The sequence below is a fragment of the Lissotriton helveticus genome, chromosome 2_1 (assembly GCF_964261635.1).
Source record: "Lissotriton helveticus chromosome 2_1, aLisHel1.1, whole genome shotgun sequence".
Lineage (NCBI taxonomy): Eukaryota > Metazoa > Chordata > Amphibia > Caudata > Salamandridae > Lissotriton > Lissotriton helveticus.
In genome coordinates, this window is record NC_136059.1 from 1938174507 (window position 1) to 1938189878 (window position 15372).

Consider the following 15372-nt stretch of genomic DNA (forward strand, 5'->3'; position numbering starts at 1 on the left):
TTTAGCTGTGTTAACAGATCTGCTGCAGGCATTCTTTCGAAGTCTGGATGTGGTGTGTATCCAGCTAGTACCGGCCACGTTGCTCCTGGTCTACCTAAAGGACCTAGCCTGGTGATGTGATTATTATGTTTTAGGGCGCCATCAAATAAGAGCAAATGCTCTTGGAATTTGAGTGGTACTTCCACCTCCTCGAAAGGAGTGTACTCATTAGGAGGTTCCTCTATTTTGTAGTAGTGGAAGTACTTTGTTACAGCATTAGCTGCTGGAAAATGTATCCATGAATAGTATACCTCTGTCTGCCGATATTCGTGTGCCTCAATTACGAATATGACTGTGCCACCTCTAGGTGTCAGTCCATTTTCTATAAGTTTTAGAGTTATAGATCTCCTTTTGATGACCGGAATGAGTATTATATCCGCGTCTGCTGCTTGCATGGTAGCATCAGCTGCTGCGAGTTCAGTTGCTAATCTAACTGCCTCTCGTTCATCATCACTCTCCGTCATTTTACCGACAGGAAGCTTATTTTGTTTGTTTGCAGATCAGGTTTCTTATGGAAACAGAGATTAGATGCACAATACTTTGGAACTGTTTATCCTTCAACGTTGACTATACCAAGAACCATACATAGGAGTTCCCTCCTGCGAGGTTTTGGAGGATATTACCTTTCACCCACTCCAGACGTCTTTGGAGTATTTGGGAAAAGGGGTCTGAGTGAGAAAGCACGACTGAGTTACTCTAAATGTCTTACGTTAGTTTTATCGCCCTTTCCAAACGCGTTGGGCGCCATGTAGTGTAGTTCCTATCTTCCCAATAGGCTCTGCGCATTGGAATAATACCTACAGCAGTAAAGGCCTAGGCCAGACGGTAACTAGGTCTACTACTGTCGATACTAGACTTAAGTTTTGGGTTTGCCAGCGTAGCTCAGAGTTCGCTAGAAACTTTCTCGAATGTTCAAGGAGGAATTAACTTCCCTGATTAGACAAGAAGGGATTTAGTTTCTGACAACCATAGAACATGACAACTTTGCTCTCCCCTAATCAAGAGTCAATCTCGAGAGTCGTGTGAACAAAAGGCAAATTATTTTACTCAGTCAGTACGTGCATTCTTAGTCTCATCAGAATGTAGAGAAAAGGAAGAGACGGGCGTGTTCAATAAAAAGGTGTTATTTATTGATCAGTCTCTTTTCTCATACATGAGAAGTGGATCGATATTATTGCAATACTTATAGTTAAGTAAAGTGCATACATTAAAAGCAATAGTATAAAGTAATACTGTAAAAACATTGATATGGTTTCTAAGCCATATGATGTTTAAAATGAATAAAATATATTTACATACACATATACATTTGACTAAACGTACTCAACTGGTGTTTCTAAATACGCCTACCCCGTGTACCTGACCTAAGCCTAATACGTGGGCGGGAATAGAAAGTTACAGTTTAAGTTAAGTTTGTTTTGCCAAGTGAATAACTAAAGAATTCTCTGTGAGGGGTTATTCAGTTCTGTACCTGGAAGTTAGGATGAATGAGGAATGGTATCTCTTTCTCTGGTCTCGATATTCCAGGCTGCCTGCGAGGGCTACCCAGAAACGCCGGTGCTGGATTCTCGGCAGGAGAAGGCAGCGCGTCTCAGCGCGTCAGGAAGGCGGGGCTGCTGCCAGCGGGGTCTGCTCTGCTCTCGGCTTCGGCAAGTATGGCTGCTCCGTCTCGTCACCACGCGTGTGTTTTGCATATGGCAAGATCGGTAATATTTATACCTTTAAGGTGCCGAGATTGACGTAAGGATGGACATAGATACGTCAATAAAGATGTCATACGATTTGCTCGTTAGCACATTCTTTTACTAAAGTTCTCGGTGAAATCAAAACAATGGCCGCAGGGTTTTGCCCAGGTTGTCATAGGTTTGATTTGTTATGAGAACTCCGTATGCCTTATCAGGGGCTGGAGGAATATCGCTTGTCTAATTAGATCACAAGCGTTATGACCTAATCAGATAACACGTTCCTGTGCCGTAGTGTGACTGCGTCAGATAACGGTATCTGCATCATGGGGAATTTCTGCCTCATGGGCTGACTGCTAGTTAACTTGTTGGTTCGTTTAACTAGAATAGGGTCAGGAATAGGGGGATCGATTCAGAACCTATAGGAATACATGACATGACCAAGAGCCCGTGTGCTCGAAACGTGTCTTTTTTGTGCCCAATAAAGAAACTTTGAATCGTACCTGGCTGGTGTGGCTTGTCGTCCCTTCGTTCGGCGGGAGGATCGATTGAATATATATATATATATATATATATGTTCAGTATTGGGATCACTGACAAGGAGAAAATACAGTTTTAGTGACCTAGTATAGGGTCCTAATCCCGGTCACCGCTATTCACATTTTTTCATTACGCAACATGCAAACTTACTGTCTGTGTGCAGAATATCATCCAAGTTATCTCTGCACACGCAATTTTAATAATAACAATTTAAAGAACAGTAATACATATGCAGAATTAAATGTATTGTAATACTCACATTTATGTTGGGATATGAATTGAGTCCTAAGTCTTTTCTTTATTCTTACCACAATGTATAAAAACATTGAACTCTGAACCGAGGCCATGTGACCAAGAGCTGGATAGCTCGAAACGCGTCTTTTTTGCCCTAAAATAAACACGCTTTGACAAACTTGGATTGGTGTGGCTCGTGCTTGAAGAAATCGTGGAGCTTGTTGGTATATATATATACACTGACGAAGGCGGCAACGCCGAAACGCGTTTGTAAACTGAGTTTGCGGAGGTTCTGTTAAATAAATTATCTGGCGAATCTACGCCATATTGGCTTTGAGTGCTCTCATTTTTGAAATCCCGAGGATCGGGGGTGTCTCTGCGTTGTTGAAATATATATATATATATATATATATATATATATCAAACACAAAAAGGCACCCTTTTAGAGAACGCCCTCACGCTCCACAAGACCTCTTCAAATGGGGACGACAGCATCCACAGCACACAGCTTGCATCAAAGTACCTGGCCAAACGCGTTTCGGGTTCCTGCACCCTTGTTCACTGGCCCCTTTACACGAAAACACAGCAGCACATAGTAAGGGAAACACCTGCTTTTATTAAATGGTTCCGCCCCTTTGGGCGTATACTCCCACTCTGGTAGGCGTCGGCCGCAAGGCCTTCTGGTATTGGCAGTCCTTACTTTAAATGAAGACCCCTGTGGGTTGTGCTCAGTTTTTCAATTGAAGTTCTTAAAACCCCAGTGGGTTGATGCTAGCACGTTGCTGGGGTATGCTGCCATTATAAAGTCTCTCATTGTCGAGTGTGGTCCGTCCTGACATCAGCGCCTCTCAACTGGCTGACGCTGCAGGTCCGCGTTTCAGCGGCGGTTCGTTCTCGCGACTGGGACCAGCCGCTAAATATCAAACACAAAAAGGCACCCTTTTAGAGAACGCCCTCACGCTCCACAAGACCTCTTCAAATGGGGACGACAGCATCCACAGCACACAGCTTGCATCAAAGTACCTGGCCAAACGCGTTTCGGGTTCCTGCACCCTTGTTCACTGGCCCCTTTACACGAAAACACAGCAGCACATAGTAAGGGAAACACCTGCTTTTATTAAATGGTTCCGCCCCTTTGGGCGTATACTCCCACTCTGGTAGGCGTCGGCCGCAAGGCCTTCTGATATTGGCAGTCCTTACTTTAAATGAAGACCCCTGTGGGTTGTGCTCAGTTTTTCAATTGAAGTTCTTAAAACCCCAGTGGGTTGATGCTAGCACGTTGCTGGGGTATGCTGCCATTATAAAGTCTCCCATTGTCGAGTGTGGTCCGACCTGACATCAGCGCCTCTCAACTGGCTGACGCTGCAGGTCCGCGTTTCAGCGGCGGTTCGTTCTCGCGACTGGGACCAGCCTCTAAATATCAAACACAAAAAGGCACCCTTTTAGAGAACGCCCTCACGCTCCACAAGACCTCTTCAAATGGGGACGACAGCATCCACAGCACACAGCTTGCATCAAAGTACCTGGCCAAACGCGTTTCGGGTTCCTGCACCCTTGTTCACTGGCCCCTTTACACGAAAACACAGCAGCACATAGTAAGGGAAACACCTGCTTTTATTAAATGGTTCCGCCCATTTGGGCGTATACTCCCACTCTGGTAGGCGTCGGCCGCAAGGCCTTCTGGTATTGGCAGTCCTTACTTTAAATGAAGACCCCTGTGGGTTGTGCTCAGTTTTTCAATTGAATTTCTTAAAACCCCAGTGGGTTGATGCTAGCACGTTGCTGGGGTATGCTGCCATTATAAAGTCTCTCATTGTCAAGTGTGGTCCGTCCTGACATCAGCGCCTCTCAACTGGCTGACGCTGCAGGTCCGCGTTTCAGCGGCGGTTCGTTCTCGCGACTGGGACCAGCCGCTAAATATCAAACACAAAAAGGCACCCTTTTAGAGAACGCCCTCACGCTCCACAAGACCTCTTCAAATGGGGACGACAGCATCCACAGCACACAGCTTGCATCAAAGTACCTGGCCAAACGCGTTTCGGGTTCCTGCACCCTTGTTCACTGGCCCCTTTACACGAAAACACAGCAGCACATAGTAAGGGAAACACCTGCTTTTATTAAATAGTTCCGCCCCTTTAGGCGTATACTCCCACTCTGGTAGGCGTCGGCCGCAAGGCCTTCTGGTATTGGCAGTCCTTACTTTAAATGAAGACCCCTGTGGGTTGTGCTCAGTTTTTCAATTGAAGTTCTTAAAACCCCGGTGGGTTGATGCTAGCACGTTGCTGGGGTATGCTGCCATTATAAAGTCTCTCATTGTCGAGTGTGGTCCGTCCTGACATCAGCGCCTCTCAACTGGCTGACGCTGCAGGTCCGCGTTTCAGCGGCGGTTCGTTCTCGCGACTGGGACCAGCCGCTAAATATCAAACACAAAAAGGCAACCTTTTAGAGAACGCCCTCACGCTCCACAAGACCTCTTCAAATGGGGACGACAGAATCCACAGCACACAGCTTGCATCAAAGTACCTGGCCAAACGCGTTTCGGGTTCCTGCACCCTTGTTCACTGGCCCCTTTACACGAAAACACAGCAGCACATAGTAAGGGAAACACCTGCTTTTATTAAATGGTTCCGCCCCTTTGGGTGTATACTCCCACTCTGGTAGGCGTCGGCCGCAAGGCCTTCTGGTATTGGCAGTCCTTACTTTAAATGAAGACCCCTGTGGGTTGTGCTCAGTTTTTCAATTGAAGTTCTTAAAACCCCAGTGGGTTGATGCTAGCACGTTGCTGGGGTATGCTGCCATTATAAAGTCTCTCATTGTCGAGTGTGGTCCGTCCTGACATCAGCGCCTCTCAACTGGCTGACGCTGCAGGTCCGCGTTTCAGCGGCGGTTCGTTCTCGCGACTGGGACCAGCCGCTAAATATCAAACACAAAAAGGCACCCTTTTAGAGAACGCCCTCACGCTCCACAAGACCTCTTCAAATGGGGACGACAGCATCCACAGCACACAGCTTGCATCAAAGTACCTGGCCAAACGCGTTTCGGGTTCCTGCACCCTTGTTCACTGGCCCCTTTACACAAAAACACAGCAGCACATAGTAAGGGAAACACCTGCTTTTATTAAATGGTTCCGCCCCTTTGGGCGTATACTCCCACTCTGGTAGGCGTCGGCCGCAAGGCCTTCTGGTATTGGCAGTCCTTACTTTAAATGAAGACCCCTGTGGGTTGTGCTCAGTTTTTCAATTGAAGTTCTTAAAACCCCAGTGGGTTGATGCTAGCACGTTGCTGGGGTATGCTGCCATTATAAAGTCTCTCATTGTCGAGTGTGGTCCGTCCTGACATCAGCGCCTCTCAACTGGCTGACGCTGCAGGTCTGCGTTTCAGCGGCGGTTCGTTCTCGCCACTGGGACCAGCCGCTAAATATCAAACACAAAAAGGCACCCTTTTAGAGAACGCCCTCACGCTCCACAAGACCTCTTCAAATGGGGACGACAGCATCCACAGCACACAGCTTGCATCAAAGTACCTGGCCAAACGCGTTTCGGGTTCCTGCACCCTTGTTCACTGGCCCCTTTACACGAAAACACAGCAGCACATAGTAAGGGAAACACCTGGTTTTATTAAATGGTTCCGCCCCTTTGGGCGTATACTCCCACTCTGGTAGGCGTCGGCCGCAAGGCCTTCTGGTATTGGCAGTCCTCACTTTAAATGAAGACCCCTGTGGGTTGTGCTCAGTTTTTCAATTGAAGTTCTTAAAACCCCAGTGGGTTGATGCTAGCACGTTGCTGGGGTATGCTGCCATTATAAAGTCTCTCATTGTCGAGTGTGGTCCGTCCTGACATCAGCGCCTCCCAACTGGCTGATGCTGCAGGTCCGCGTTTCAGCGGCGGTTCGTTCTCGCGACTGGGACCAGCCGCTAAATATCAAACACAAAAAGGCACCCTTTTAGAGAACGCCCTCACGCTCCACAAGACCTCTTCAAATGGGGACGACAGCATCCACAGCACACAGCTTGCATCAAAGTACCTGGCCAAACGCGTTTCGGGTTCCTGCACCCTTGTTCACTGGCCCCTTTACACGAAAACACAGCAGCACATAGTAAGGGAAACACGTGCTTTTATTAAATGGTTCCGCCCCTTTGGGCGTATACTCCCACTCTGGTAGGCGTCGGCCGCAAGGCCTTCTGGTATTGGCAGTCCTTACTTTAAATGAAGACCCCTGTGGGTTGTGCTCAGTTTTTCAATGGAAGTTCTTAAAACCCCAGTGTGTTGATGCTAGCACGTTGCTGGGGTATGCTGCCATTATAAAGTCTCTCATTGTCGAGTGTGGTCCGTCCTGACATCAGCGCCTCTCAACTGGCTGACGCTGCAGGTCCGCGTTTCAGCGGCGGTTCGTTCTCGCGACTGGGACCAGCCGCTAAATATCAAACACAAAAAGGCACCCTTTTAGAGAACGCCCTCACGCTCCACAAGACCTCTTCAAATGGGGACGACAGCATCCACAGCACACAGCTTGCATCAAAGTACCTGGCCAAACGCGTTTCGGGTTCCTGCACCCTTGTTCACTGGCCCCTTTACACGAAAACACAGCAGCACATAGTAAGGGAAACACCTGCTTTTATGAAATGGTTCCGCCCCTTTGGGCGTATACTCCCACTCTCGTAGGCGTCGGCCGCAAGGCCTTCTGGTATGTGGAGCGTGAGGGCGTTCTCTAAAAGGGTGCCTTTTTGTGTTTGATATATATATATATATATATATATATATATGCATACTCCATCCCACTCCAGCAAAGAAGAAGGCATGTACTCGAAGATGTGAAGGTATGGCTTTCTTTAATAAATCAGGTCTCACACGATCCCATGGCTAAAGAGACGCGTTTCGGCTTCACAGAAGCCTTTATCAATCTAATTGGCGCCATGAACTAGAGAGTCTATATAGCCCTTCCCCCTTTAAGGTATTTATAAACATCAAGGAAATACTGTTGTGCGCAAAACACGTATGAATGCAAAACATATTGCAAATGTATAAGCATAATGCTGGCATCTATAAACAGCAAAATCCAACTACTAAAATAAAGTATGAAATGCTATAATGCTTCTTGAATCACATAATGTGGTCAATTGAAAAACACATTTCATCATCCTGAATCACTAGGCTTTGTTGCATTTGGCTGTGCGTAATGCGTGTGAAAACAGCTGTCCAGAAAGATATTGTCATCGGACTGTGGGGGAAGAAAATATATTTTAGGCAAAATCAAAACTGTGGCGCCAATCACTCTAGAATCCTAAGCCCTTTATGTAATAATACAATACGCATTTAGATAAAAATGCCGGCTAACGTGCTATGGCTATTTTAAGAATGAAAAAGACAGAGTATTTAAAAAGTTTGTCATGCTGCTTCCGATAAATATGAGGCCGAAGTTGGAGATTACTTGCACCCCAGTGAAATTGCTAATCTGTATCCATAGCGCACAACAGAGGCCATATATATGTATCACCAAGAACTCCTCCGTAGAAAGAAGAGAGGCCACACCAGGGGAAATAGCAAAGGCTTCTTTATTCAGTAGAAAACACCCACAGTGGCGAATGCATTTCGGCGTTGAATTTGCCTTCCTCAGCGCCAGGGGTATGTGCACAGTTCAGGCATCAGTTTGACTTTAAATGCCCTGCTGCTGGCTACGTAGCTCCGCCCCTCCAGGTAAGTACCAATCGCTAAACACTACCTGCAGGCTGCTTGTTGTACGTTGCCTACAGGACCCAGAATGCACCATTCTTAGCAGTTCTCGGTGTTTTGCGGGGGTGAGTCCTGTGCCAGCCAATTGTTGTGCCCCCGGGTGTCCACCGAACATCAGCTGCCTCCTCCGCTCCCCAGACCACAGCAACCCCCACACCACGGGATGAAATATCGGCGGGGGCAAGGTAGGAAGTCCTCCACGCCCAACGTACAATCTAGCCGATTGCAGCACCGCCCGCTCTCCTCCCGGGTCCGAAGGTGGGCCCTGGTCATTCCCTTACCAGGGACAATGAGAATTTCGCCAAGGCGAAGACCAGCGTTGCCAAGGCCAACTTGTGCTGCGGGGGCCTCTCAAAGCGCGACTTCTGGTATTCGCGCTGAAATATCACCAAGAACTCCTCCGTAGAAAGAAGAGAGGCCACACCAGGGGAAATAGCGAAGGCTTCTTTATTCAGTAGAAAACACCCACAGTGGCGAATGCATTTCGGCGTTGACTTTGCCTTCCTCAGCGCCAGGGGTATGTGCACAGTTCAGGCATCAGTTTGACTTTAAATGTCCTGCTGCTGGCTACGTAGCTCCGCCCCTCCAGGTAAGTACCAATCGCTAAACACTACCTGCAGGCTGCTTGTTGTGCGTTGCCTACAGGACCCAGAATGCACCATTCTTAGCAGTTCTCTGTGTTTTGCGGGGTGAGTCATGTGCCAGCCAATTGTTGTGCCCCCGGGTGTCCACCGAACATCAGCTGCCTCCTCCGCTCCCCAGACCGCAGCAACCCCCACACCACGGGATGAAATATATGTATATATAGTTTTTTTTTTTTAAGAAACTGGCCTCCAACCCAGAAATTCTCTCTAATGTCCGATTTCCCTAGGAAAATCATTTGAAAGCTACATATACAGACAACTGGCTGCTTTTCTTGGAAGAACATAAGATCCTGGATCCCTCACATTTGGGTTCTAGAACAATGCACAGCCCGGACACAGTGGCAGTCACCGATACCATCAGACTGTCTCTAGATGCAGGCACATCGGTCATGTTGGTATTACTAGACCTGTCTGCAGCCTTCAGTACGGTCTCTCACTTGAATTTAATCCGCAGACTGCATCACACAGAACTATATGGCAGTGTGCTACACTGGCTCAGGGTCTTCCTTAATAATCAAATCTAGACCATCATTTTAGACTCCTTTAAACCCACAGAGTTCATCCCTGAGACAGACATCATTTAATATCTACGTGGCCCCCAGGCACAAATCATAAGATCATGTGGTTTTGAGACCGGCACCCAACTTCTCATCTCCTGTGGGAAAGACCTGTAAATAGTTAAGCCTCGGTTTGCTAGCTATATGAGAGAAGTCGCTGATTGGATGACCAAAAACTGCCTCCAATTGAATAGTGAGAAAACAAGATAGTACTATTTGGTAAAGCGCAGGAGCTCTGGTTGGTGGACTGATGGCCCGTGGAATTTGCCCCTGCCCCAATTCCAAAACATGTTGTAAAGAATCTGGGTATCAAGCTTGCCCAAGCCCTTTCAGGGTAAGACCATGTTAGCGCTAACTGTGGCATTTACTTTGCCACTATGCATCTCCTAAAACAAGTTCTTCCCTAGCTTCCCTGTATGTCTAGAAAGTCCTTGGTCCAGAAACTAATTGCTAGTTGCCTCGACTACAGAAATGCACTGCTAGTGGCAGCTAATGACACCCTGCTGTCTGCAGGTAAATGTAAATTGATACTCGGATAGCGCACTACTCACCCGCAAGGGTCTCAAGGCGCTTGTACAAATACCGCTGTGGAACCCATCCTGGCTTTCCCTGTGAGGTGTCCACTCCTGGGCACCCCCAAGGTGGAGGCCAAGCATCCTTAGCGTTGTGGGGGCCGTTGTGGAGATTAAGCAAGCTATTGCCCAGAGTTGCAGAGTGGGACTCCATGATTGGAATAGGCACCGAGGCGAGAATTATCAGGTCCGTGGAATTTTTAGCCCAAGACCCGCCGAGGCAGGGAATTGAACCCTGGTCCCGGGCTAGACCTCTGCATCAGGGTCTGCTGCTCTAACCATTAACCACACTTCTCCAGTGCAGAATACAGCAGCACGTCTGAGTGGCAACCTCCCCTCACTGTCTTTCTCCACACCTATTTTAAAATCCTTACACTGGTTGCCCATCAGAAAACATGTCATCTTCAAGCTTTGTTGCTTGACCCACAAAGCACTAAGGTACTGACTACCCACCTAACTATATTTCAGACTCCTTCACTACCAACCCACTAAATTTCTCAGGTCGACAAACAAAGCACTACTAAGGATCCCTTGCATTCGCACTGCCAGATTGGGGGTCAATCCTTTTCACTGGAACAAACTTCCTCTCTAGATCCACACCTTTCCACACCTCCACAAATGTAAAAAAACTTTAAAAAATGTGGCTGTTTTAATTTCACCATGCCGCTGCTGAGTAGCAAGCGGCAAGATAGTCCTCCAGGAGCGAGTAGCCACGCTATATAAGAGCCAATAACATACATTCCCTTTCATGACAAAAACCTAACTAAAAGTCAAAGCATAAACAAGCTCTTTTCCATCTACTCTGCTGTTGGCTGTAATGTATTAGTTAATCGCACACCCACCTTCTACACCACACCTATGGGCAAAGCCATTTTCCTGCCCACACATGAGTATATGGGGGATGTGAGCTTGGTATGCATAGTATTGTGTATGCTGGGAAATTAGCTTTTGGCGTATCAAATATTTTCCCTGTGGCATTTAGAACTCCCCCCAAATATTTGTGTAGTTTGCAGCATTCGCAGAATACATGTAAAAACATCCCTGCACCTCTGGTGTAATACCAATGTAGCATTAATTTCACCATGACTTCCTTCATGGCATGCACGCTTGCCTTTGCTATGCGTTTTTGTGTAAATCTCCCCCAGTTTTAGGGTCCTGCCCAGCTCTATTTCCCAATGGCATTGTCCCTGGAGTCATGGAGGCTGTGGTCAATGGGCTCCGTTTGTTTTTGAGGTCAGAGATTTAACTTCTGGTGAGGAATATTATCCTCATCTGTGATGCCTCTTGTTCAAGCATAATACCTCCATCTTAATACCTGTAAGATGAAGTAGACGATATCGCACATTTCCATCACCGAGCACCCTAATTTGTGAAGTCAATAGTTTGTGCCAGATTTTTGATGGACCTCCTCTCTGGTGTTTCTTCTCCAACCCCTTGAATTGTGATTCAAGTCACACCCATGGTACTGCTCTGATCAAGCTGAATTGTGCTGATACCTACATTAAGTGACCTCTCATCACTGCCTTTTGTGAGTCCCATAGGATTCCCTCATTCACATCTCCTTTGTGACTATGGCAAGAAAGTCTTGAATCACTCTCACCATCTCCTCTGTTTGCTGCATCTTGGACGAGGATGTTGTTTAGCTGCTAGGACCTGGGGAGAAAAGGCGAATGGAACATATATAGTCTCATTGAGATTTGAGTATTGTCCAACATGGCAATACGGTGTATATAGGCCTCTAGAATTTGAATAAACATCATCATGGAGTTCACTAGTAAATAGTCAAACCCGGTGTAAGACTTGAATCTTTCTAAGTAAGAAGCATAAGCGGTTTCTTCAGGGTGCTTGGCACACCATTGAACCACTATACCAATTGAAGAAAGCCATTGTTTAGCATCCTCACTGAGACCCCCTGTGTGTCCCAGCCTCAATACTAATCTTAGTTTGAGGTTGTGTATAACAATATTTAAGTCTGCTCCGACTGTCAATTTCCCCTCAGTGACAGTCATTGTTTCGGCCATTATGGCCAGAGGAACCCTTTCTTTTCTCAGCTGGAGGCGTATTTGCTGGCTATTGTATAAAAGTTTCACCTTCGTTTTTCGACCAGGATCAGGTACCAGCCATTAGCGCTAGATGGCACCCGCAAAGGAACCTTGAGCTGGATTCTATTTGAGAAGAGAATCGCTATCCCCACAACATGCACACACAAAGCGTACTGTCCCCAATGACCTAGAATAACGCAAAATGGATTTTCTGATTGAAGTTGTAGATTTAATTGTAATTAAAAAAAGGATAGTGGAGGGATGGAAGAGGGAAGAGTTTGCATTTATATAGTGCTTGCTATCCCTGATGAGGTGTTGAAGTGCTTTTCGGCGAGTAGCACACTACTCCGGAATCCAAAACCAAAATCCAAAAAGTATTTGTGGTGAATTAGTAAAGGCAAATATGAAGTTAATTTGACTTGGGCGGGGGACATGATAGTCTGCTATTTAGATTGAAAAAGGATAGTGGGTGGATAGAAGAGGGAAGGGTTTACTTTTATATAGTGCTTGCTACCCCTCATGAGGTATTGAAGCCTTTTCCGGCGGGTTGCATGCTAATCCGGAATCTAAACAGTGTTAGTGGGGAATTAGTCTGGGGTAATATGAAATTAATTTGGACATGTTAGGGAAGTGTGAAGATTTTTTTATGGATTTCATAGCAGTAAGAGGGGGTTTGGGATAAGTAAAGCGGAGGTGGAGGGGGAAGAGTCAGAGGAAAGGCTTTAGAAAGGTTTGTTTGGGAGATCTGAATAGTAAAAGAGGCATGAGATGATGCAAGCAGAGGTAAAGGAAGGAAGAATCTAGAAAGGGTTATTTTTGGGATCATAGTAGTGGTATGGGGTTTGGGATGAGAGAGAGAGTGGGGGTAGAGGATATATTGAGAGAGGTATAGAGTGAGTAATAAGGTAGTGTATTGGAAAGAGTAGTACAATGAGGTTTGAGATGAATCAGATAGTTAAGGTAGAGGATATACTGAGAGAGGTATAGGGTGAGAAATAGGTATCACATTGGAGAGAGTAGTAGAATAAGGTTTGAGATGAGTCAGAGTGGAGGTAGAGGATATATTGCGAGAGTTATAGGGTGACATATAGGGTCGTGTATTGGAGATGCTGAATTAGAAGCAAAGTAATAATTATAAAGGTACATACGTACAAGGAAAGGTATATATTTATAACAAAGGTAATATATGTAGATCAAAATTTTATGTTGAATTCAATAAACTCAGACTTTCAAGTATTGCTGTACTTTAAATTAATTTTTGTTTTTTTTGTAATTCAATTGTGAAGCAATTGTAGATAAATAGTTATGATTAAAGATTTACTTATTTATACAGGCACTTATATGCATGTTAAACATAGAATAATGTAACTATATGTAATATGTACATTTGTTGAACAGAACTAATGAATTTCTATATCTTTAAAACATGAATATTATACATGTTTATCCTAAGCAATACACATATGTAGGTACACATCTATAGTCCAAATAAATGTTTATATGCAGAGGAATATGCTGTATATGTATGTCTGAATATGGTGGTTATGTGAGGAAGAGCCAACTCTTGAGCAGTCTTCTGAAGATAATGTGGTTATCCGTGGATCTTATGTTTCGGGGTAAAGAGTTCCATAGTCTGGCTGGTTAAACAGAGAAGGATGTGCCACCTATGTTTTTTTACTTGTACGGTGGGATTTGAAGGCTAAGTACCACTCTAGAGCGAAGATTCCTTTGTTGAATATATTTGGTGCTTTTATTCCAGATGAAAGGCGGTCCTGTTCTATGCATTGCTTTGTGGGTGACACAAAGCAGCTTGAATGTGGATCTTCTGGCAACGGGTAACCAATGTAGGGCTTTCAAAGCAGGTGAGATGTAGGTTTGTGGCTGTATATGTTCGAGTAGCCTGGCAGCAGAGTTCTGAATCCATTGTAGTCTTTTCATAGTTGTTAAAGGTGGTCCGTGGTAGAGGCTATTGGCGTAATTGTTGTAAAGTATTCCCCTTCCAGAATGCTCTCTCCCTTCCCACCAGGTACCCATACCCCCTCGTGCAACATCTTGTATTATGACGAATCAGCTGGCATTCTAGAATGGCAGCTATTAGAAGGAGGCCTAGTTTTAAGACAAGGTAAAGTGGTACCCACCAAAGTGTTAAGGAGTAGAATCTTAGAGATTTGCCATGAAGGGCACCTAGGAATCAACAAAACGAAAGGCAGGCTCAAACTATGGTATTGGTGGCCTGGTTGTGACATCGCCATTGAGGGAAGGTGAGGGATTTTAGGCAATGTGAGAACTTAGATAAGTCACAGGTGTCCTTTAGGCCTATGTTAAATCCCTTTCCCAGCCCAAGCATGCCCTGGGAGAGAATAGGCATTGACATAATGAGACCCATAAAAGAACAAGATGAACAGGTGTACATTGTAGTGGTGGTGGATCATTTTTCCAAGTGTCCCTAAGAGGGTATTCTCCACAAAACTGACACAGGCAACATTATCAAATTCCTTGACAACATTTTCACAAGGGAGGATTTGCCCAAGTACAACCTCAGTGACAACAGGCCCCAGTTCATGTCTGACAACTTCTAAGAGTACATTGAAAGGAATAGTATTATTCACAAAACCACTTTCGTGTACCACAAGGCCGGTAATGGTGCAGTCGAACGGTTTAACCATGTCATCAAGGGTATTGTGCAGTTAGCAAATAATAACGGATTAGCATGGAAAATCGAATTGTTTAAAATAGCGTGGGCTTACAGAGTGACTCCAAATAAATGCCCTGGCTCTAATCCTTTTGTTTTAATGAGAGGAAGAACGCCTATGTCTAAAGACAACATAGGGTGGTTGGAGACAGCCAAAGGTACCATGTGACCCCCTGAGACTGTGAAAGAGAACTTGTTACGTTCACAGGAAGTTAGCAAAAAATGTCACGATTCGAAACATAAATGCAGTCTAGTGACCCTTGAAGTGGGTGATATGGTTAGAGTCAAACGCACATGGTTCATTGAAAAAGGGCAGAGTCGCTATTCCCAACCCCTAGAGGTAAAGAAAATATTCTGCACTCTCCATTGCTAAGTGACGGCAAAGTCAGGCACTTTTATGCACTCTCTAGGAGTAAGAAAAAAAGGGTGTCATGTCTGACCAAAAGAGTGAAAACTCACGTCCAGTTCAGGTGGATGATTTTGCACATGTAAAGATGAGTATGAGAAGAGTGTCTGATTATGAGTCTGACATTGACAACAGTTGCGGGGGCCAACAACCCCAGGTTGTGGATGTTGCACCCGTCCATGATCAAGAAGTAATCCCAGTAGAGAATACTACGAAGCGCCGGGACACCCCGTTG